This window comes from Oryctolagus cuniculus, chromosome 12 (genome assembly GCF_964237555.1).
Source record: "Oryctolagus cuniculus chromosome 12, mOryCun1.1, whole genome shotgun sequence".
Taxonomy (NCBI): domain Eukaryota; kingdom Metazoa; phylum Chordata; class Mammalia; order Lagomorpha; family Leporidae; genus Oryctolagus; species Oryctolagus cuniculus.
This window is the reverse complement of record NC_091443.1, coordinates 75,470,522-75,492,672: the sequence shown is the minus strand read 5'-3', so window position 1 is coordinate 75,492,672 and position 22,151 is coordinate 75,470,522. Positions and strand designations below refer to the sequence as shown.

Genomic DNA, 22,151 nt, shown 5'->3' with positions numbered 1-22,151 from the left:
GGGAGAACTAAATTACCTAGAGGTGAAGAAAATATTGATTATTTATGTCCACCTGAGTTCAACAAAAAGAATATGGTACTAAGTACTGATTTCCTATTACTTTTGACAAAAAAAAATTCATACACATGAATTCAAACCAAAAATATTTTCTTTTTCTTTTATTATTAATTTTGTTTGAAAGACAGAGTTAGAGAGAGAGGTAGAGGTAGAGAGAGAAAGAGGTCTTCCATCTGTTGGTTCACTCCTCAAACGGCCGCAACGGCCAGAGCTGAGCTGATCCAAAGCCAGGAGCTTCTTCTTGGTCTCCCACAAGAGTACAGGGTGCCAAGGACTTGAGCCATCCTCCACTGCTTTCCCAGGCACATTAGCAGGGAACTGGATCAGAAGTGGAACAGCCAGGACTTGAACCAGCATCCATATGGGATGCCAGTGCTGCAGGCCAGGGCTTTAACCCACTGCAAATATTTTCTAAAGTAAAATTAATCTGAATGGGAGTTGAAATACAGTGCTCCCTTGCTGCACCTCCCTTTCCACAGTTTTCCTGAGAACCTAAGGTTTATGATATCCACATTTTATATTCCATAGAAGTTGCTGGAATTTTACTTTTGGTCTCGCTGAAAATACAGTGTTTAAAAAAAATTACTGTTTGAAGGCCAGCATTACAGAAAGAAGGAGAGACAGAGACAGAGAAGATCTTCCATCTACTGTATCACTCCCCAAATGACTGCAATGGCTGGGACTGGGCCAGACTGAAGCCAGGACCCCAGAACTTCCATCCAGGTCTCCCACGTGGGTGTAGGGGTTCAAGCACTTAGGCCATCCTCCACTGTGTTCCAGGGCATATTATCAGGGAGCTGGATCTGAAGTGGAGCAGCAGGGACTCAAACCAGCACTCTTATGGGATACCAGTGCTGTAGGTAGTTGCTTAATCTGCTTTACCACAACACCAATCTTGAAAATAGTGGCTCACTTAGTTAATCCTCTGCCTGCAGTGCTGGCATCCTATATGGGCACCGGGTTCTAGTCCCGGCTGCTCCTCTTCCAGTCCAGCTCTCTGCTATGGGCCAGGAAGGTAGTGGAGGATGACCCAAGTGCTTGGGCACCTACACCCGTGTGGGAGACCAGGAGGAAGCTCCTGGCTCCTGACTTCGGATTGGCATAGTGCACCAGCCGTAGCAGCCATTTAGGGGGTGAACCAACGGAAGGAAGACCTTTCTCTCTGTCTCTCTCTCTCTCTCACTAACTCTATCTGTTAAAAAAAATTTTAAATAGTGGACTTTAAAGCACAAGTTTAAGAAGCTTTATATGTTTTATTTTGGTTTTGACCTAATGTATTAGCTCTGCTTCTATTCCTATTTCATATTACCCATCACACTCTATCTTCTTTTATGGTTCTCTGAGCTTTTATTTTGTCTCCATACACTGCAACGGCAGTGACTATCATGAGGTTTGAATTTATTTTTTAAGGCTTATTTATATATTTATTTATTTTGAAAGTATTACAGAGCTAGAGGGAGGGACAGAAAGAGGGATCTTCTGTTTGCTAGTTCACTCCCCAGAAAGCCACAATGGCCAGGGCTAGGCCAGACCAAAGCAAGGAGTTTCACCTAGGCCTCTCATGTGGATGACAGGGGCCCAAATACTTGGGCCATTCTCTGTTGAACACTTGGGCCATCCTCCAGTGCTTTCCCAGGCCATCAGCAGGGAGCTGGATCAGAAGTGGAGCAGCCATTCTCAAACCAGCGCCGATATGGGAGGCTGGCATCACTACACCACAACACTGGCCCCTAGAATCTACTTTCAAAGTCTGCAGATGTTGTATCACTTCTACAGTGGTGGGGGACATTTCTTCTGCCAAGGGCCGTGTGATATTTATAATGTCATTCACGGGCCATACAAAACAATCAACTTAAAAATTAGCCGGCTATACATTTACTGAATTTTGAGTCCTCCCCTGCATATACATTAACAAAGCCAGACCAAATGATTCTGTGGGCTCTGTGTGGCCTGTGGACTGGGCGTTCCCCACCCCTAACTTAGAGAAATGTTGACTATTAACACACCTGAAATAGCCTTGACTTACCTATAACAGAGGCCATGTCTCTCTCACAATCCAGAGCTTCACACCAAGGGCTGCAATGATGTTTCCTTGGGCATCGCTGCTGCACCATCGTCAACACATAGCTTTTTTTAAAAAAAAAAAGATTTATTTATTTGAAAGTCCAAGTTACACAGAGAGAGAAGGAGAGGCAGAGAGAGAGAGAGAGAGAGAGAGGTCTTCCATCCACTGGTTCACTCCCCAATTGGACACAACAGCCGAAGGTGCGCCGATCTGAAGTTATTCCGGGTTTCCCACGTGGGTGCAGGGTCCCAAGCACTTGAGCCATCTTCTACTGCTTTCCCAGGCCATAGCAGAGAGCTGGATTGGAAGTGGAGCAGCCAGACTCAAACCGGTACCCATATGGGATGCTGGCACTACAGGCAGTGGCTTTACCCGCTATACCATAGCGCCAGCCCCAGCACATAGCTTTTATCCTCAAAATCATCTCATACTTTCAGGACGATTGCTGCAGCTCCAACCATCATTTTGTCATGATCTAGTCATCAGGAAAAAGAAATGTATAAGGACTACAGGTCACACATCCCAGCTGATTCAAAGCCTTCTAAAGTGCTTTTCTGGAAATCTTACCACAAGGTACATGTTTACCTCCCATGAACCACTTCTTTCGGTAAGAGAAACTGGGAGACACATTTTAACAATATGGGAGTCCAGCCCTGCAGCTTGGCTCATTACATGAGTGGGTCCTCACACCCAGAGCACCCTGTGGTCTCCCTTCCACATCCACAAACCCTACCAAGCTGGAGTCTCACCTCTTCCCTGAAGCCTTTTCTTGTTACTCTGGTCCAACTGACCTTTCTCTTTTCTGAATTTTCACTGAGCCGTCTACCAGACATGTCAGCAATCCACTGTTTGATGTTTCCAAGGCATATTACGTCACCCAATGGAAGAAAGGAGCGTTTCCTCCAAAACTCCATCAGGGAGTTTCTCCTCCAGAGAAAAAGGAGCCGGAGAAGGAGGAAGTGGTGGGAAGTGAGCGCCAGGGCAAAGAGCAGGCTGCAGCCACAGGAACTCTGCAGGGGCTATTTTAGCAGTGGGGAGAAACATGGGATAAGAACGGAGATTTAAAGGTGAACTTTGGGAAGATTATGGTGTGGAGTGTTACACAAGAAAGGGCAGTGCAGATTTTAAGACACTCTCAGAAAGACAAACAGTGAAGATTTCCATTTTCCTTCTAAGCTTTTTGAGTTGCTTTGTGTTTTATTCCAATATGGTCAGCACACACTATCTACCAGTAAGGACAAGTTTCTCACTGAGGCAGGGCTTTGATTCCAGGACAGTCATTGTCCGCCCAGGACAGCAACTCAGAAAATAACAGCAAGAAAAGCCAAAGGCAAACCTATAGGGAACTTACGGTAATGGAAAGGAACATTAACCAAGAGGAATAATAAATAGAAAGGCATCACAATTATTCTCACATTAGTTTATACTTTGATTTATCTGTGGTTCATCTGAAAAAAATGGAATTTGGAAAATCATTTGTTGGAGCCGGTGCTGTGGCATAGCTGGTAGAGCCACCACCTGCAGTATCGGCATCCCATATGGGTGCCGGTTCACGTCCCAGCTGCTCCACTTCTGATCCAGCTCTCTGCTATGGCCTGAGACAGCAGTAGAAGATGGTCCAGGTCCTTAGACCCCTGAACCCATGTTGGAGACCCGGAAGAAACTCCTGGCTCCTGGCTTTGGATGGGCGCAGCTCTGGCCATTGTGGCCAATTGGGAAGTGAAGCAGCAGATGGAAGACTCTCTCTCTCTCTCTTTCTCTCTCTTTCTCTCTGCCTCTCCTTTTCTATCTAAATATGTCAAATAATATTTTTTAAAAAATAAAATCGTTTGTTCGAGTTGAGGAGAGTAGGGAACAGGAAGAGGGAAAGGTTGGCCAATGGGCACTAACTTACAGTTGAATCACATGGTACCCCAAAAACTTGTACATTTTTTATGTGTCAATTTTTAAAATTAAAGGAAAAAACCTTTCCCATGGGTATCACAAAACAAAATGTGAGGGACTGCAACAATGTTTTCCCTTCTTTTTTTTAAGATTTTATTTATTTGAAAGACAGAGTTACAGAGAGAGGTGGAGACAGAGAGAGAGGTCTTCCATCTGCTGGTTTACTCCCGAACTGGCCACAACAGCCGGAGCTGCGCATTCGGAAGCCAGGAGCCAGGAGCTTCTTCTGGGTCTCCCACGTGGGTGCAGGGGCCCAAGGACTTGGGCCATCTTCTACTGCTTTCCCAGGCCATAGCAGAGAGCTGGATCAGAAGAGGAGCAGCCAGGACTAGAACCGGCACCCATATGAGATGCTGCTGTTACTGGCCAGGGTGTTAACCCGCTGCACCACAGCACTGGCCCCTGTTTTCCCTTCTATATACTGGATCATTACAGAGTTGAAAGAGAAAGGAAAGAGTAAGAACAAAAAAGTAGAAGGACAGAGAGAGAGAGAGAGAGAGAGAGCTGTGTTAAGCCAGACTATTGTCTGTTAATTCACACCTCATTTTATACCCTGCTGCATATTAGGAAATGGTCCTGACCAATCCTTCTCCCCTTTCCCATTGGTCTTTATATCTGGGCACATCCACTACCTACCAAACATGAAAAGGAAAATTTGATCTGCACCAAAAATCAAAATTCTGTGATCTGACTAGGATATTTACTCTATCTAGACAAATGTCTATCTTGTCAGTATTAAAACATGTGTTGTATTAAGTAGTATTCATTTTGCGCTAGCCAACAAAAAGAATTCAAGATTTCTATTGTCTGTAACCAGCAATGTCCAACAAATCAATTCTGTTCTTTTCTCAGATCCTTTGAGAAATATTCTTAAAATAAGATGGCTTATCTTTTTAACAATTGACACTTCAATTGTCTGAAGCTTCGTTCCCTATCTTCAGCTATTTCATGTTCAGCATCTGCAGATTCCAGTGCCGAGTGAGCTCAGCCCACAGAGTTTCTAATTTCTTGAGCTCTCAGTTCTGACCTGATTCCTGCCCCTAGGGAAATATAATGCTGCTCCTGGAATCTTTCTAAACCACACAAGGACTATTGTGTAAGGACATTTCAGTGATCAGAGTTTATGACTCGGAGCTTCTGCAAATCTGAGTTCTAGTGTCTGTTCTTACAGCACCTCTTGGTCAGAATGTAGGGCTCCCAGCTTCTAGTTAGGAAAACTTGATCAAAGAATTGATGAGACAAATGACACTGGCAAACATCAAGTGCTTTTGCAACATTAGAGTATGATGACAGGGTGTTGTAGAGACAACAGGAATAAATATAAGGAGAGAGAAGTCTAATGAATTTTTAGCAGAAAATTAGAAGTTAACCAAGTATTTATTGAGTACCTACTGTATGTCAAGCAATTTATTCTCCCGTTCAGTCTTTAACTATAGCAAAAACATCCCACTTTCAGAGGGGACACTGAGGCTCCAAGGAAATGAGCCACTGCACTGGCTTGAAAGTCCCCCTGCCAGTGAGGGCCGCGGGATTTGAAACTCTCCGTTCAGAATTCCTTCCACAACCTCACACTGTGTTGGAAAAACTAATACACTCCAGGTTGAACATTCCCATTCTTTATCCAAGATCCAATATTTAGCATAAATCTACCAAAATACAACTCGGGGCAGGCATTTGATGCAGTAGTTAAGATGCAACTTGGGACACCCTGCATCCCATATCAAAGTGCTTGGTTTCAAGTCCCAGCTCTGCTTTGGATTTCAGCTTCCTGCTAACCACACCCTGGGAGGGAGCAGGTGATGGCTCAAGTACATAGACCCCTGCCACTCACATGGGAGATTTAGATGAAATTCCTGGCTCCTGGCTTCTGTCTGTCCTAGCCTTGCTGTTGAGGGCATTTGGGCAATGCACCAGCAAATGGAAGATATCTCTCTCTCTCTCTCTCTCTCTCTCTCATTCAAATAAATATAAAATACAAATAAATATAAATAAAATATTTTAAACAATAAAATGTACACATTTTCTACTTTAGTACAACCTCAAAAAACTAGTTTGCCTCAAAAAGTGGAATTGAGAAACCTCCCCTATTCTTGAGATCCCCTGTTCTTGAAGGACTAGAAAAGGCGGAATTTGCAGAGACTTAACACTGTTCCCAGGGTCCTTAGCAAATGGAATAATGCCTGTCTAATGCAGACTGCCCAGCGGCCTCCTCCTTTTGGACTAGATGAGGCCCTTTTATGGAGGAAGCTGCTAAAATGGCATCAGGCTATTAATGGGAAGAGCATTTACTTTAGATTAAGAAGAGTGTAAAGTAGAGCGGGGGTCCTCTATGACTGGCTATTAGGGATGTTAATTAAATATTTATAATGTCTAAATTAGCATAGTGAAAGCTCAATTCATCAATTTGTTCTGGCCTGTTTGTATGGGGGAAAAAATAACTCCAAATGCCCCCGAAGAAAGATGCTGTGTGAGTCAATAGGAAGATGACTGAACAATTTATTATGATTGTGGTAAACTTTTTATTTTGATTTTATTTAAAGGTACTTGTTGCTGCACCTTACCTTAAAGACCATTTACCACAGTCAATATACTGGAGGGCCATGCATTATTCATTGTTATCCAAGGAAATTTTTGCTAAGATGCTTCAATGCTGAATGCCAGATTGATTAATTGATTGCTTGATAGTTACTTCCAAAAAGAGGGGACTAGGTTTAATGTTGAGAACCTGGAGCTGGAAGCTAGAATGCCTGTTGAAGAACCTAGACTTCAGAGCTTGAGATGACAATCTTCCTGACAGAGCTGTTTTCAGGCCTCATGGTTAGTAATTGAGAGTTGAATCTTCCACTGACAACTGCTAAGACTGTGGCCGCCCTACCCTCAGTGGGGTGGAGAAGCTGAGCCTATTAATACCTACATGCCCACAAGCCTGTGGATGCTTAATGAATGTACTTTATGAATTCCATTAGTTACAATGTTTTACCTCTTTTATTATAGGACAGTCTCAGAAGGGAAAGGGCAACTGTCCAACCTACTTTCAACAGTGGAAGAGCCTGGCCACAGCAGACTTTGATGGAGTTTTCTGTAGGGAGCTGAAGGTCATCGCCATCCACACACACACACACACTGGGGTCAACACTTTCGGGGACTGGGGGGACAGAGAGAAAGTTCTGGGAGTCTTCCCGATTCACTCTTCCCCACACCGGCCCAGTTTTTGTCACATGGTCACAGCAAATGAACTTCTTTTCCCAAAACTAAAAATTAAAACATAAAACTTTATGACGACCTTTTGTTTTGGTTGTAACAAACTTTTTTTTTAATCTTGTAGGTATACCATTTGCTTTTCCTATGGAGAAATGACCAGAAATATAGCTTGAACCCTCTTCATACAGGGTGCATCTGATCTCTCTCTCTCTCTCTCCCTCCCTCTCTCTCTCCCCCCTCTTTCGGACAATCTGGCCTTCCCCAGAGGGAAGCTGGCGCGAAAGGGGTTAAAGGTTCGTTGGTCAAAATAGCCCAACAGAAGGAGCCCGGCCCAGAGCTGAAATCTAAGTGCTAATGACCGCTGCCCTTCACCCCGCTGCTGTCCACCGGCCGGACCTGCGGTCGGGTGGGGCCCGAGACTGGGAGCCGGCACAATGTTGTGCATTTAACATTTGAACTTCTCCTATCCGAGGCAGCAGGCCGTTTTGTCCTGGGGTCGCTGACCCTGGCTCCCCCATCAGCTGCCCTGAAACCTTAATTGAATGACAGATGGTCATCTTCGGGGGCGCCAGAAGCTGCGGGCGGCCAGCGACGCAGGGGCTGCGGTCCCGGGCCCCGCCAGCGAGGTGGCGGATGGCCGAGGCGGCAGGCGGCTTGCGGGGGGCCTGCCTGGCCCGCGGGCGCGGCGAGGTCGGTGGGCGTCGGCCAAACGCGCGCGCCGCGCCGTGGCCCGGGAGGCAACCCGGGTCCAGCGGGCCGCGCTGGCCAGAGATCTCCGGGTCCTAACGTTCCAGCCTTTCCTGCAGGCCCAAGGCCGCACGCAGGCGAGGCGCAAGCTAGGCCAGCCGCGAGCCTGGAAGGCTGCAGAAAGAGGACAAAGCCGCTCCCTTCCTAGGCCTTGAGGCCCCGGGCTTCTGCACCTTCCGGCCCCAGGTAGAGGTCTCGGACCTCTGTGGCCCAGGGTCAGCGCCCACGCTCAATACCTCAGCCCCAGGTCTGGGCCGCCGCCCTGAGTCCATACTGGTGGGCGTCACCCCTGGCTGGAAGCCACACGAGCCCCGCGAGTCAGCCAGACCCCCTAGATGGGCCATGGCCCACGCCGGGGCGCTCAATCCCGCAACCTGCGGGATTTGAGGAGGGGGGTGCTTTCTGGATTCATTGGTGAGAGACAGACGCCCCAAAAGACCCCCGGAGGCGCCGCGGCCCAAGCGCGCGGCCTCAGCCGCCTGCCCGCGCCCTAGTGTCCTATTTCTTTAAAATAAAAGCTGCGAGCCCTACAATTACTGGGATTACAGTGAGCGGGTATTGATCTGCAGCCGGCATTGTAGGATCAAGCGGGCGGGCGAAGGCTGACATCGCCGCCTTCCCCACCCCCACCCCCACCCCCAGCCTCCGCCTCATCCAGCAAAGCGCTAAAAAAAAAAATCTAAATGTTTGATTTTAGAAGTACCATCAACACCTGCTGCAAAAGAATGACACCCCACCCCAGCCCACCCCCACCGCGCCCAGGCGGTCCCACCTCTCCCCCTCTCCGCCCGTGGGCCTCTTGGGCCCGAGCCAGCCACGCCACCACCTTCAGCCTTATTTATTTATTTATTTATTCATTTATTTATTTATTTTATTTAATTACGGAGGGAGAATATACACATAAGCCAAAAAAAAAAAAAAAGCCTCCCTGGCAGGCGCGAGCGGGAGTAGCGCGGAGGCCGAGGAAGGCGGTAATGCAGCCCTAATGCACACATAGCTGACATCAACTTCCGTCAGGCAGCTCCGAGAGATCGAACCTTTCGATTGTAACTGGGACAATTTGCATAGTGATTCCCTTTCAGAGCTTTCCCGAGTCCATAACGAGCCCAGGCAGCTATTCAAATGCAAGTTGCATCCCCAAACGCGAGGCTGGCCTGACCAAAAAGAGCCACTCGGCGCCCGAGACAGGCGAGGCTCGCGCTCCGGGTCTCGTCCCTCTCTTTTCTCCTTTCCTCTCCCTTTTGCTCCTCTGCTTCCTGGTCTAACTGGGAGCTGTTTATTTATGGCTGCAAATGTGTGCGTGCGAGAGAAGGAGAGAGCGAGAGGAAGGGGGGGGGGGGGGCGGTGGCGGGATTGATCTTTTGCCTGGACTTAAAGATGGAGCCGAAGAAGCTGGAGGGAATTTGGGTTTGCGCGCCGGGCTCCGACCCTGGGCGCCGAGCCCTGCGTGCCTCCGCCCGCGACCACGCAGGAATCCGTGGGCCCAGGAGCTGCCCGGATGGTCCACCTGCCCCGCGGTCGCGCTACCGAGAAAGTCTTCGCGCTGGGGGCCCATCCCACCCCTGTGTTTAAAACGAGCGCAATAAAAGGTATCACCTGCGACGTGTGCTGATTACTTTTTCGTGCTGTGCATTGGGCGCTGGAGGTGCGGGGCGTGGGGTTGATTTATGGGTTGGGGAGGGGAGGAGAAATTGGGGGGCTTGACCTTCGTCCCCCCCCCTCGTTTCCCTGTTTCTCACTTGAAATTATGCAAATGGCCTCTCGTTTCCCTTCCTCCTAGGAGGCTAGTCCTCGTGCATGAACCCGATCGCATGTCACAGAAGCAACTTGCCGTGAAATCCGCTAATGCGCCGCGACTCGCCCACCAGGGTAAGCGGGGCTCACGGGCGTGTGCGGGAGGAGGGGGCAGACTGGGGCGGAGGCCGGGTCAGGGGCTCCGGGCGCCTGGCCACGCGTGCCCACCGCTGAGCCCGCGGTCACGCGAGCGGGCTAGGCGCTGGGGGCGGAGGGCAGCGGCCGCGTCACGCTCGAGGAGCCGAGCGGGGGCGCCCCCCTCCTAGCCCGCTTGCCCGGCCACAGCCGCTGACAGGTCCTCCCCGCGAGTTTGAAGTAGCAAATGAGAGAGGAGAGGGGGCCCCCGGCACGGTGTAAATAAAGCGGGCATGCCCCGCGCCGGGGGCCGCTGTGCGGGCGCGTGTCTGTGGTTCGTGCGCTGTTCTTCCCCTGGGCAGCCTGCGGCGACCACACCTCACCTACATTTGTGTGCCTTGGGGAAACGGAGCTGGGCGATTCACTCACCCGGGGGTAATTCTCAACTTGGAGTTTATCTACGCTTCCTCGGGCTGGTTCGCGGTTGCTAAATCTCCCGGTGGCTTTGCTCTCTCCAAGTCCGACCCAAACCCGCTAAGGATCCCAGGCCAGGGAACTTCCAGAGCAAAAACAGCTCCGGTAGCCAGAGGGCATTAAGGTGGCTAAATTCGTGTTTTGTTCTGAAGTTTTGGTGGAAAATATAGTCTCCTTAAACCCGCAGGAACAGCCAAGCACACGTTTTGAGATGTCCTCTGCTCACTCCATTGGTTCCAACGCTGGAAGCTGGCAGTGAGCTTTTTTTGTTGCGGCCTGTTTTATTCAGGGCATACACGGATGTTTTCCCCATTTTTAAAGCCTTGGCATCTTTCTTTTAAAAATGTAGACCGTGTCTCCAATCATTTCACAGCTGGTTCCTTAAGGACAAGATACGTAAGAGCCTTGAGCACTGAATGGTGGTAACAGCAGGCTGTGTTGGACAAATAAACCCCATACAAATGGAAAACAAATTGAACAAATGAAATGCTTACGAAAGAAGATGAGGGAATTGACTTTGGGGGGTGGGGTGAGCTTAGGACCTGAACTGTCCAGATTTGATGATGACACAAAACCAAATCTAAAAGATTTCCTTTGCCCTTGCATGTACAAACTGAAAAACAACAGGCCTTCCTGGCCATCTCAGCCAATGGCACATTTTGATACAGTTCAAAGGACAATTCAGCTTTGGGACACTTGCATAGTTTTTTTGTAAACTACCCCAATTAGATAACCTTTAGTCCTAGTGGAAAACCATTTTAAATGTATTTCTGGTTTGGGGGTGGGGAGAATTTAAACTCCGACACTTAAATTATTCACTGGTTTCTGCGGGGTTAATTTGATGTAAATAATCTGTTCTCCTGTCAGCACAGGGGGAAGGTATAGGCCTGGCAGGGAGAAAGGACAAGTCAGGCGGTGACAAAGCCCTGTGCCTCTGCTTCCGAAGGGGGAGTTAGGGGGCTCTGAACCTAGCTTTGGTTTTCCTGCATCTCTGTGCTCTTAAAACAGTAACTCAAGATGTAAGTAAAAGTGTTTTCATTTTTTATTGATCCCGCTAACATCTTTCATTATCCAGCATGTAGCCACAGCAAATTATTGCTCATTTGATACTGAGAATTCTATTGACCATGGCTTTCGTCGGAAAGAGAATTCCAACTACTCGGCTGCTCTGCCGTCAGTCAGAGCTGAGGCTGGGGACGTGGCAAAGCTAAAACCCCAGTAAATTGAGCCCTCTGCCTCCAGGAATTGATGGAGATGTGTTCATTACATGGGGCCACGTGGACGTGCATAGAAATCTGCTTTTTACTCTGCTGGCCTTGCCCCCATTCGGGCGAAAGGTCGGCCCCTTTGGAACATAACTGCCTTCTTGCAGGACTGGGCATTCGTTTGCCTCTCCTGGATCCCTCCTGGCAGCCTATTTCCAGCTCTGGCCAGGTTGGGGCGATTAAATGATGCAAGGGAAGATTGTTCCTCATTCTGTGGTCAAAGCCACCCCAGTTTGGACTGTTAAAGAAATTATGAAAACGTCCCCTCCACAAACAAACAAAACCACCTTCCTAAAATGCCCAGATGAACGCTCTCTGGTCCAGATGTCATTTCCTAAATTAAACTGCACCACCCATACCCTACCCCTTTCTGGACCCCAAGTAGCCCTGGAGGGGCTGAGCTGGGGCACAGGGAGCTCGAACATCGTCTGTTCCCTCTGGTCGGTCGGAGTGGGCATCCAGCCTGAATCCAGCGTGTCCCTTGGCAGCGGGGTGGAGAAGCCACCCGGGCCTGGAAAATGCCTGACCTTTGACACTTGGACCTGCAGCTCCAGGGCTTGAGAGGCTGGAGAGGGAGGCCAGCTGGGAGAAGAGGCTGGAGATGAGGACCCAAGGGGACAATGGGAGAGGCTGGGATTGCTGGTGGCGCAATCTGCCTTCACCTGAAAGCAGCCGGGCCACCCGATGCCTTCCTCCTCCCCAGGGCGGCTGTCTCCGGACTTCAGCGGGTCTCTTACCACCTGCATCCTGACGTCCCGAGGAAGGGCTCCCCACCTGGAGGATGCCTCGGCCTCGCAAGATAGGAGCAAGAGGGAGAAACGGCCCGACGGCCGGCAGCGGCTGAGCTAGTGGGCCTCCAGGGCCTGTCAGATTTCCCTGCAAGGAGGGATCCACTTCCAGCCCCTCACACTCTCCGCTTCAAGTGAACCGAGCCACCTGGAGGAGTCCCTGGGGACTCCGTGGAGCGGATGGCTTGGTTGGGTTTCATTTCTACACCAACCAAGAGCTAAGCCCTATCGGTTAGGTTCCAGAACAAAAGGAGAACCAATGAAGGACTTGACCAACGAGCCCCCCAGACCACGCGGCAGGCCAAACAGCACCAGCTCCAAATCTGAAGGCGCATTTGGGGACTCTAAGGGACCTGGCTTGGAAGTTATTTTTCTAATGCTGCTATTACGTGTGCATGAAGCTATGTGCACTCCGGGAGTCCAAGATCCCAGACCCCTTGCGCAGCCGGGAGCCACTTTGCCCCGGAATAAGGCAGTGAACTGGTGGGCGCACGCGCAGCTCACGCGGGAGTCACCCACGAGCAGCAGCGTGGAGACGCGGGTGGATTCTGACTCGGCGTGGGGAGGGGGATGTGTAAGATGAGATGCACACTGTGGATTTTTCTGGTTTTGCCTTTTTGTTTTTTAACGTAGATAACTAGCTCCCGGCGTCGGGGTAACCGGCGCGCTCCCAAGGCTGGAAATGTGCACACCGCCCGCCAAGCTTGGAGAATCCAGCCCACGGAGGTTTCGGAAACCCGGTTTTCCTGGTTTCAACCGGACTCTGAAACCCCACGATCCTCTCCGGGGGTGGGGGAGAGTGGCCGGCCCTGGCCAAGCAGGCAGTCCCACGCACGCGCGCGCTCACGCACGCCCGGCGTTCCTAGGATCCAAGGCCGTATGCAAAGCGAACCAAGTCTCCGGAACTGCTCCAATCCAGCAACCAATAAGGCAGCGACGTTCTAAAAGTTATTTGGGGGAACGAGGCTGAAACCTGAAAAGTTAAAGGCACGGCACAGGGCACCCAGCCTTCTACTGCAGCGAGGCAGAACTGAGAACTGCCTCGCTGGCCCGGCGCTGTCACCGAAAGAGACGCGGAAATGTCTTCTCATCACGTACAAAGCAGCGCCCAAGTCCGACGGCGAGCTCACCTCCGTGTAGGAGGCACCCTGGCTCTGCCATCGCACTTCCCAGCCACCCTCTCGGCGCTTCCTCCGGGTGTTTCCAGGCAAATGAAAGGAGCGGGATTCGAGATCGAGATCGTAAATTATTTTGTTCAGCCTTCTGTCTTTTTTATGAAAATAAAATCCAACACTTTGTCATTTTTAATCACATAAGCAGACAATAAATCTAATTCCTATATTGATTTTTGTTCCAGAATCAAGTGATTTTCTGCAGTGTCTGTTGTGTTTCCGAGGCAGGGCAGATTGCGTGGCGATGAGGCTGGGTCTCCGCGAGCCAGGGCTTATCTGGAACACGCAGTTGATGGTGGACTTTGAAGTCTGACAGCAGAGAAGGGATTCTTCCTGGGTGGCAGGAAGTTCGGGTTTTGTCTAATTATCTTGATAATGGTCTCCACTGGGCCACCCTTGGTGTTCTAGGAAAGATGAAAGGTTTTGCTGGTGCTTTTAGGGATTACTGCCTTAGAAATTTATTTATTTAGCAAAATAAAATCAAATCAAAACGAATCAAAAAATGTGCTGATGCCAGGGGCCCGGATGGCACTGGGGGCGTTAGCAAGGGGAACGGGCCCACCATAAACACTAAGTTCCAGACTTGGGGCCTGCGCCGACCAGGAAGGGAATGGTAGGCGAGACCCACCTGGGAGGCGTCAGTTATGGCCAGTTACAGCGCCAAGGCCTCTCCCAAGCGCAGGCGATCCCTTTGCATCCTGCCGCACACCTGCCCCTCCGCTTTTTCAGAAACAGGGCTCATTTCCGTCGGTGCCAGATACACTTGGCGTCTTTCATATAAAAAGCTGTAGGTTCACAGACTCCCCCGGGCCTCCATCTAGGGAAGAGGGGTGGGGAAGGAAGGAAGAAAGCAGAAGAGAAAAATAAGAGGCGGAGAAAAGGAATGAGGAAAAGGAGGGAGGGAGGAAGGGACACGGAGAAAGAGAAGGAGGGGAGGGAAGGGGCTTGGAGATGAAGGGGCTGAAATGGAAGAAAGAAAACGGTGAGAAGGATGATGGCGGGAGAGCAGATTTTTAACAGACTTAATAAGGAAAATACACAAAATTACCCGGTTCCTCCGAGGGAAACTGGTTGCCCTTGTGCACCACCCGCCTTCTTCTGCCGCTGCCCATCTTCTCTTCTCCCTCTACGCACTGAATAAATGCCCCCGGCCTCCTCCACAGCTCCAAAAACCTAAACCCGGGGCGCGCTGCCAGGCGGGAACCGCCACGCACCTCCCTAGCATCCGCGGCACTGCTCCCACCCCGGGCTGCCAGGGCCTCCGCCTCCTGGCGCCGTAGACCCTGGCTGGGGGAAGGGGCCCGGTGGCTCTACGCCCAGCAGAGCGGGGGATGGGACCTGGGCTTGCTATTGACCCTGAGGCTCTGACCTTTCCTGCTGTCCGCCAGGATCAGGCTTTAACCTTTCCCTTCCCCGCTCTGGGCCCTCCCGGCTCTCGGTGGCCCTCTGCTAAGGAGAAAGGGTGGATATTTGCGGCTGATAGGGCAGGCGGCGCGGCCCAGACCCCACGCTCCAGAACCCGGAGCCCAGAGGATCCCGCGCTGCCTGGGCCCTGTTAAGCCGCCTGGCCGGGCATTGGATTTGGGGAGGCGCCGGGGAGGAGAGAACGTGCCTCCACAGTTTCCCGCCCCTGTTTGGAACACCCTCGCTTCCAGTAAAGCGTCCCCTCTCCTGCTCAGGCACCAGCCAACAAGGTGCATTTCGGGGATCCACGGGCGGCAGGCAACAGTGCAGATCCGCACCTGCGCCCCGCACAGAGCCAAAGCTGTTGACTCCTGACCACCTGCGGGTGCCAAAAGGAACCAGTGATGAAATCGGGCAAAGTCCCAGACCGCTGGGCCCCACTGACCTGACTCCCGGCCCCCGCCAGGACAGCAAGGACCAACCCCAAGCCCGCTCCATTCCACCCAAGTCCAAAAGCTTCTCCGACCGGCGTCCCAGAGGGCTCCCCCGCCGGGGACTGGGAGAGAGGGGGCGGCAAACCGGAGGCGGCTGCGGCGGGTGGAGGCCCCCAGTCCCCTAGCTCTCCGAGGCTTGGGGTTTTCGCGGTCTCCCCAGCTGGAGCCGGGGCCGCCAGGAGCCGAGAGCGTTGGGTTCAAATGCATCAAGGCTCTGAAGTCATTTATCCGGTTTCATAAATAATTTTCTTATTACACTTAAGTCCAATTCCTGCCCCCTTCCCGTTTTTATTGCGGGGTTTCAGTGGCTAAAAAGTTTCTAAGTCGGTGGGCCGTTGTTTTCCTTTTTCCATCATTAACATCATTAATATAAGCTATCAATAACCCTGTCGTTGGGAGCCGAGTTTCACGGTATTGATCCACGCAGCTATTCATCTCTGCCATGCAAGACACGGAATAATTTTCGCATTACAGTAGCTTGGATTTGCTTTTAATTCATATTTAAAGCTGCAACCGGCTCAGTGGAATGCTCTGCGAAAGACTAGAGGCGCCTAATTAATAATAAGTTAGAAACGAAGGAAGGCACCGGCGAATAAATAATTAATACAGACATCTATGTCTCTTTGAATATTGCTCCTTTAAAAATTTAGACTTACCAGGACCATACTGTAAGTCTGCAATTTATATTGCGGGGATGATTTAAGAAAGCTATTTTTTTTCCTTGAAATACAATACTAAATTATTTACAGTGTTTTGCAAACCTAAGTTCCTTCATTAGCCAGCCCCTCTGGTTTATTCCTTCCAGGTGGAAAATACCATTTTTTAAAAAAAACTAATCATAATAAGAATCATCAACTTCTGACATGAACTGCCAGCTGAGTTTTGTTTCTGATGGCTTGAGTAGGGGGGCAGGATGGTGGGAGAGCGAGTGTGGGGGTCCCTGTAGGTCCCCAGCCCTAGACAGCTGCTGGCAGCTGCCTTGATTGAGGTTTTGTTATAGACAGAAAACACCAAAAACTATAGTCATTGGCCAGTGACTTGGGGCATCCACTGGTGCTGCAAGGATGCATTTAAGGTTACTCGGGGGTCCTTAAATAGCCCCAGGAGACAGGGATCTAGGATTTGGAGGGTCCTGGGTTCTCCCCATGGCTTAAAAAATTAGGGATTTTTGGAGAAGGGCTATTTAAAGCCAAGATCAGATTCCTGACTAGCTAGGATTACAGTGGGCTAGAGGAGAATAACATTCAAGGAGATAGGAGTGACTGAAAATCGGAGGAGGTTTTTGTGTGAGAGACACTAGGATTTGTTTGCAATGTTGTTAGCAATATTGATTTTTTTTTTTGTTACTTGGATTAATGTATGTTAAACAGGAAAATGCAAGCATTAGTCAAGTACATTATAATCATCTATCGTTGAGAGCAAAGTTTCTTAGATGGGTGGCAGAGACCTGGGACTTGGAGGTAGTTCCCAGGGCTCCCCGCCTTGTAGCCTGGGGTCCGGGCAGTGTGGGGAGAAGGAAAAGGCTTTGCCTCCAGCTCACTCTGGCTCTCCCCTTTTTTGGAATTATCACCTCATTTTTAAGCAGCACAATACCTAGGTTCAGCACCTGCCTGTCTGTGGAGCCAACCAATTAGAAGAACCAAGGGGACAGAGGTGTTCTCGACCTCTGGGGTCCCCAAGGCTCCCCACCCAACCTGCCCATCAGCCCTGCCTCCAGGTCTGTAGTCCTGGGTGACCACCCTTTCAACCTTCTGGGATCTCAGATTTGGGTTGGAGGCTCCTTGCAGCAGAGGGCCGGGCGTGGCATACAACTCCCTGCCTTCCCTCACCCAGACAAAGACACACGCAGGGACACACACCTGTTTGTCCAGAAAAGGACACAGGAAGGGGAGGAAGACTAGAGCAGCTGTTAAGGAGCATCTGGATACCCCCTGTCCCCACTTCCCTCTTCAAGCCTGGAACCCTGGGAGCTGGTCCCCCCAGAGTGGGAGGCTGAAGTCCCCACCACCACCACAGCAGTCCGCCAGAACGTTCCCTGTTACCTTCCCCAAAGCCGGCAAGCCCTGCTGCCCTGCCTGGCCCCCGGGGGCGGGGGGGTAGGAACCAAAGCCAGTCTCTTGGCTTTTCCTCTTTACCCCCTCTTTCCCGACCCGGGTCACCCCATTTCTGGACCCGGAGACGCACGCAGCAGAACTCGCCGAAAAGATGAAGGTCTTTGCTGGGCTCCACAGAAACGAAAGGGCAGGCGCTTGGGTTTTGATTGGGTTCAGGAAGGGGCGGCGGGGTGAGAGTTCAGGAAAAAGGCCACTGGGCGCTTGGCGACTCCATAATCCTACGCCTGGATGGCGCTAGGGCCAAAAGGCAGGCGGCTGACCCGGAGTCCCCAGGGTCCGGATCCCGCAGGCTGGTTCTCATGCCAGCTAAGGATAGGGGTGAGGGGAGGTGAGGAGGTCAAGACCTGGAAGGACACGACAGGGCCAGAAGGGCAGGAGAAGGCGGCAGCGCGTGCCAAGTGCGCGGTGGGTGGAGGGACCACGAGGAGGCTTGCCCTGGAGAAAGAAAAGGCCTGATGCTAGCCGAGCAGGCCGGGCAGTGAGGCGCGGGCGAGGGATGGGGAGCGCAGAACCCTGGCGTTTTATTTTTAAATCTTCTAGGTGTCTGCGGGTCAAATAAAGACAAGGGCGGTAACGATTATTCTGTTAAATCTATGGTACTTGACTGCGCAAACACTAATTGATTAGCCACCAAAATGATTTGTTTAAAGAGTTTTCCTTCCCAAGTGTCGCTGCTGCTCTCGGGCCGGGCCCGGCGTTCCCCGGCGCGGTCTGGAGAACACCGCCAAGTGGGCGGTGCGCCCAGGGCCGCCGAGCCCGCCAGCGGCGGAGGGTGCCGTGGCAGGTTCACGCCCGCGGACCCGGGGCTCCCGGCTGCGCAGGGACCAGCGAGCCGCGACTTGAGCCCTTCCTCATCCCTCCAGGGCGGGCGCGCAGCGGAGGGCCGTCGTGCACCTGGAGACCGTCTCGCCCTTCGCCTGGCCTCACTTGGGTCGCTTTGAACCAGGCCCCCTCCTTTTCCCGCCCTGCTGTCCCTCCAGCTTCAGCCTTGTCACTCTCTCTTCTCGCGCGCCGCTCGTCCAGGGCAGACCCGCAGATGGGCAGGGGCCCGAAGATGAGCCGCTCCAAATCTGGAAAATTCCTCGCTCTAGGCGGCCTGAGCCAACCTCCTTAGTTACACACTTCAACGATATAAAGTTGGGCCCAAAAAAGAGAAAAGCTACTGAAAGGATGGCGAATGATGGTCAGCTCCCCCAGAGGTGGGCAGTCGGTGGCCAGAGAGTCATTTGGGAACCTCGAACCCCTGCCTCAGCGCCACAGCGGACTTCTCCCCACAGTGCTCTTGGCTTGAACCGTCCAAAGGCCCTCCGCCAAGCGAACTCCCGCCAGAACGAGTCTGACCCCGGAACAAGCCCTCCTAATTGGAGCGAGGGTGCAGGACAGCTAGCTATGCCCAGGATGGTAACCAGAGGCACTCGCAGAGTGGCCGGACGTCCTCCGAAGGCTTCGAGATCGCCCTCGCAGCTCCTGGACCCGTATCGCAGCGGAATGCTCAGGAGCCACCAGCTCTCCCGCAGGTCCTCTTTGAGAAGTGGGGAAAAAAAGGAAGTGCAAAATTGCTGAGTTAGAAAAATATATTTTTCATGAGCCAAGAAACAGGATTTAAGAAGGAAAAAAAGTTAACAGATGAAGAAAAACTACACACTACATAGGAGGTTAAAGACTGAACAGGGGGGCTGGAATAATTGGTTATCACTTCCAAGGATAAATCTTTGACTAATTTTAAAAATGGTTTTCAATAGTGAAACACCAGGCCACCTTCTTCTAGATTTCCTGAGGTTCTCTTCTAAGTCAACAATATTCTCAAAATTTCTCCTGCGGTGGGAGACTGCACAAGGAGACAGGAGAGCTTGGCAGGAGGCATCCAGGACCAAATCCTCTACCACTAATTCCCAAGTGCTCCACTGTGGCCAGATCCCTAAGAAGTGGTTCCTCACCCTGAGTGTAAGTCTAGCCTGGCTACAAGGCATGAGAAATGCTGGCAGGCTGTGAAGGGGTCAGCCTCTCCCTGGTGCCTTAGGTGAGGGAATGTACCCTAGAACCTGGGATTGCTGTTTGTGAGGCCAAGAAATGAGAGGGGGGCATTTGATGGCTCAGAGAGGCTAGAAACATTTCTTCAGAATGGTCCTGAAAACTGAGACTGGGCCATATGTTACGTCTCTGACTCTGAGACTGATGGAAGGCTCTCCAGAACCTTCTGTGGCCAGCACTGGGAGGAACAGTCTTATTCATCATTTTTTCTTTTCTGAGCCTGGTGTGGTTGCATGGCAAGCTCCAGCCTACCCAGCAAAAGGATTGCACCTGTCCTCCCCACCCCCTAAGGCTCTTTTCCTGTTATTTACAAAATAAACATTGATATCTTCCTTTCCTGAAAATACTGCCAGCAATGAGCATCCAGTTGATAGTCTTCCACTTAAAATATATATATACTTGTATGTAATTGTTTCATTGTTAATTGTTATTAACTTGTATGTAATTGTTGGTTGATATTATTTTTTTCTTTAAACACTGTGCAGCTACTCCAAATCTAAGCAGCTAATAAGTAATAATACACCTTGACCTACCAAATTTCAAGCAATCGTCCCTTGCGCTTTCATTCCTTCACGCACCCAGAGTGAATCACCTGGGTGCTGAGGCGTTGTGCTGGGCACAGGATTGGGAAAAGGAGAGGGACAAAAAGTAATCCCACCCAGCACCCCTTCCCAGACCATTCCCTCTGCTCCCAGAGCAACCGCGGGGTGGGGGTGGGGGGATGATCCCAGCCCTCTCCTAACCAGTGCACACTCACCTGAACTAGACCTGAGAAGAGCGTCCTTCCTACACATCCCACATCCTGAGGAAGAGGGAAATTGGCTGAGAGGTCAAGAATATGCCATTTCTGATTGAGAAATCACTGCAACTCAGTTAACTATGGGAAAACAAAGATTAAATAAAAGGTATGCATAGCCAAGAAAAATGAGGGAGATTTGCAAACTAAAATAATCCTGCACTTGCATTTTTAAAAATGTTTTAGAAAAAAAAAAGTCAAATGAAACATTAAACTGAACCAGCCCAGCCCTTACTAAATTTGTGCAAATCTTTCCCTTGCTCCCCCCCCCTTTCTTAAAATCCCTGGGGGGGAGGGGTTGAGCTCACCTGATCCCAGCCCCCTTCAGGTGGCTTCCAGAGGTTCAGCTGGGAGCTGCCAAACAAGGAGGCTTCCCAGATCAAGTCCCTAATTAGTGATACGAAGAGAAAACCATGAACAATTTGTGCACTTGGTGGTATTTACTTCTTGCTTTCTTTTAACAAACTGCCTTTTGGGAAGACAGTTGTCATAGGGCAAATCAATCATTTCAGCAGGATTAAAAATATGGGGGGTGCGGGGTATGCACAGGGACACAGAGCTGAGCTCAAAGGCTGATGCTACTTAACTCATCATTGGGTCTCAAAGGAGAGCCCAGCCAAATGTATACCTTGTAGAAGAGGACAAAAACAATAAACAAGAATAATCTGTTTTATGCTTTTGTATACAGATAGGAGTTTAAACAGAGTAACTTTGTTTTCTGAGTTCCTTTATGCTAGTGTCATTTTCCCAAAGGCCTTTTCCTCTCCAGGGGCCCTAAATTCTTAGCCCTTCACTGTGCAAGTAAATATGAAGCCCACTGAGACTTCCCTTTGCAGGGCCTCCACACACATTGGGGTTGGGGAGGAGTGTGTCTGGGGCTGAAACTAGCTGTAGTACCCAGTTCCTGGGCCACAGCCACTTTCAAGGATGTCCTAGTGACAATACCCACTCACCTTGACCTCCCTGGTTCATGACATTGCTCTCAGATACGGGCCTGCTCCTGCCTTAGCTGATGGGGACCTCTCCCCAGGGGTTGTTGAGCTCAAGCCTTTGTCCTGAGGATCCAAGGGCCACCACAACCAGCGATGCCAGACCTGGCCTCTGCTGGGAGTGCTGGGAGCATTTGCAGTGGAGACACGGCTGGTGGGCTCCAGCCCAGGGCCCCAACAAACAAATCTACAGACTGTGATGGGCCCAATGCAGGCCACACACATCATGTTCCACCTCTGGGTCCAGGAGGCTGTCCCCATTGTGACCACTGGTCGCCGGGGGCTGAGGCTCAGCACTGACCCGGCTGTAACTGCCAAGGACTGGACAATGGGCACATCTGTCCTTTCTCTGACGGATGAAAGCACCTAAGCAGACACGCTCTGCCTTTTGTTACGGATTTTTCCCCTTTCTTTCATCAATGAAAGGAAGCCGCACGGCATGTGGCAGCCGGGTGTAAGTGCCACTCTGGGAGCCTCCCCACGCGTCCCCACCAGGCCTAAGACCAGGTTCGATCCCGGACTGGAGCGTGACTGTGGGAAGGGCGTAATTACGCTCAAAGCTGAATTGATTTTCAAAGCTGGAGGCTTCTCTGGGGGACGCCGGGAAGAAGGTTTCCTCGTGGGCAGAACGGAGACCCGCATGCCTACGTCCACCCTGCCTGCCGCAGGACTGGCCGGGCAGCGGTCTCTGGATGCTGCTCCAGGAGGGCCGTGGGCACCCGGAAGTTAACGTAGAAACCC

At 50.9% G+C, this 22,151-nt stretch overlaps 2 long non-coding RNA genes across 3 annotated transcripts; one reads left to right on the top strand and one right to left on the bottom strand.

Moving 5' to 3' along the window:
• The first annotated feature begins 9,017 nt into the window (after positions 1–9,017).
• On the top strand, positions 9,018–13,755 carry LOC108178254 (uncharacterized). The gene is made up of 3 exons (XR_007910423.2): positions 9,018–9,603; positions 9,795–9,883; positions 11,433–13,755. It is a non-coding gene; the product is annotated as an uncharacterized lncRNA (long non-coding RNA).
• Positions 13,644–15,431, bottom strand: LOC103351105 (uncharacterized). 2 transcript variants are annotated; one of them, XR_007910421.2, is made up of 3 exons: positions 14,631–15,431; positions 14,211–14,542; positions 13,644–13,986 (listed from the first exon to the last, which is right to left on the bottom strand). It is a non-coding gene; the product is annotated as an uncharacterized lncRNA (long non-coding RNA). The 2 variants fall into 2 exon arrangements; XR_518894.4 differs by having other exon boundaries at positions 14,211–14,399; positions 14,631–15,395.
• Between the last annotated feature and the right edge of the window lie 6,720 nt (positions 15,432–22,151).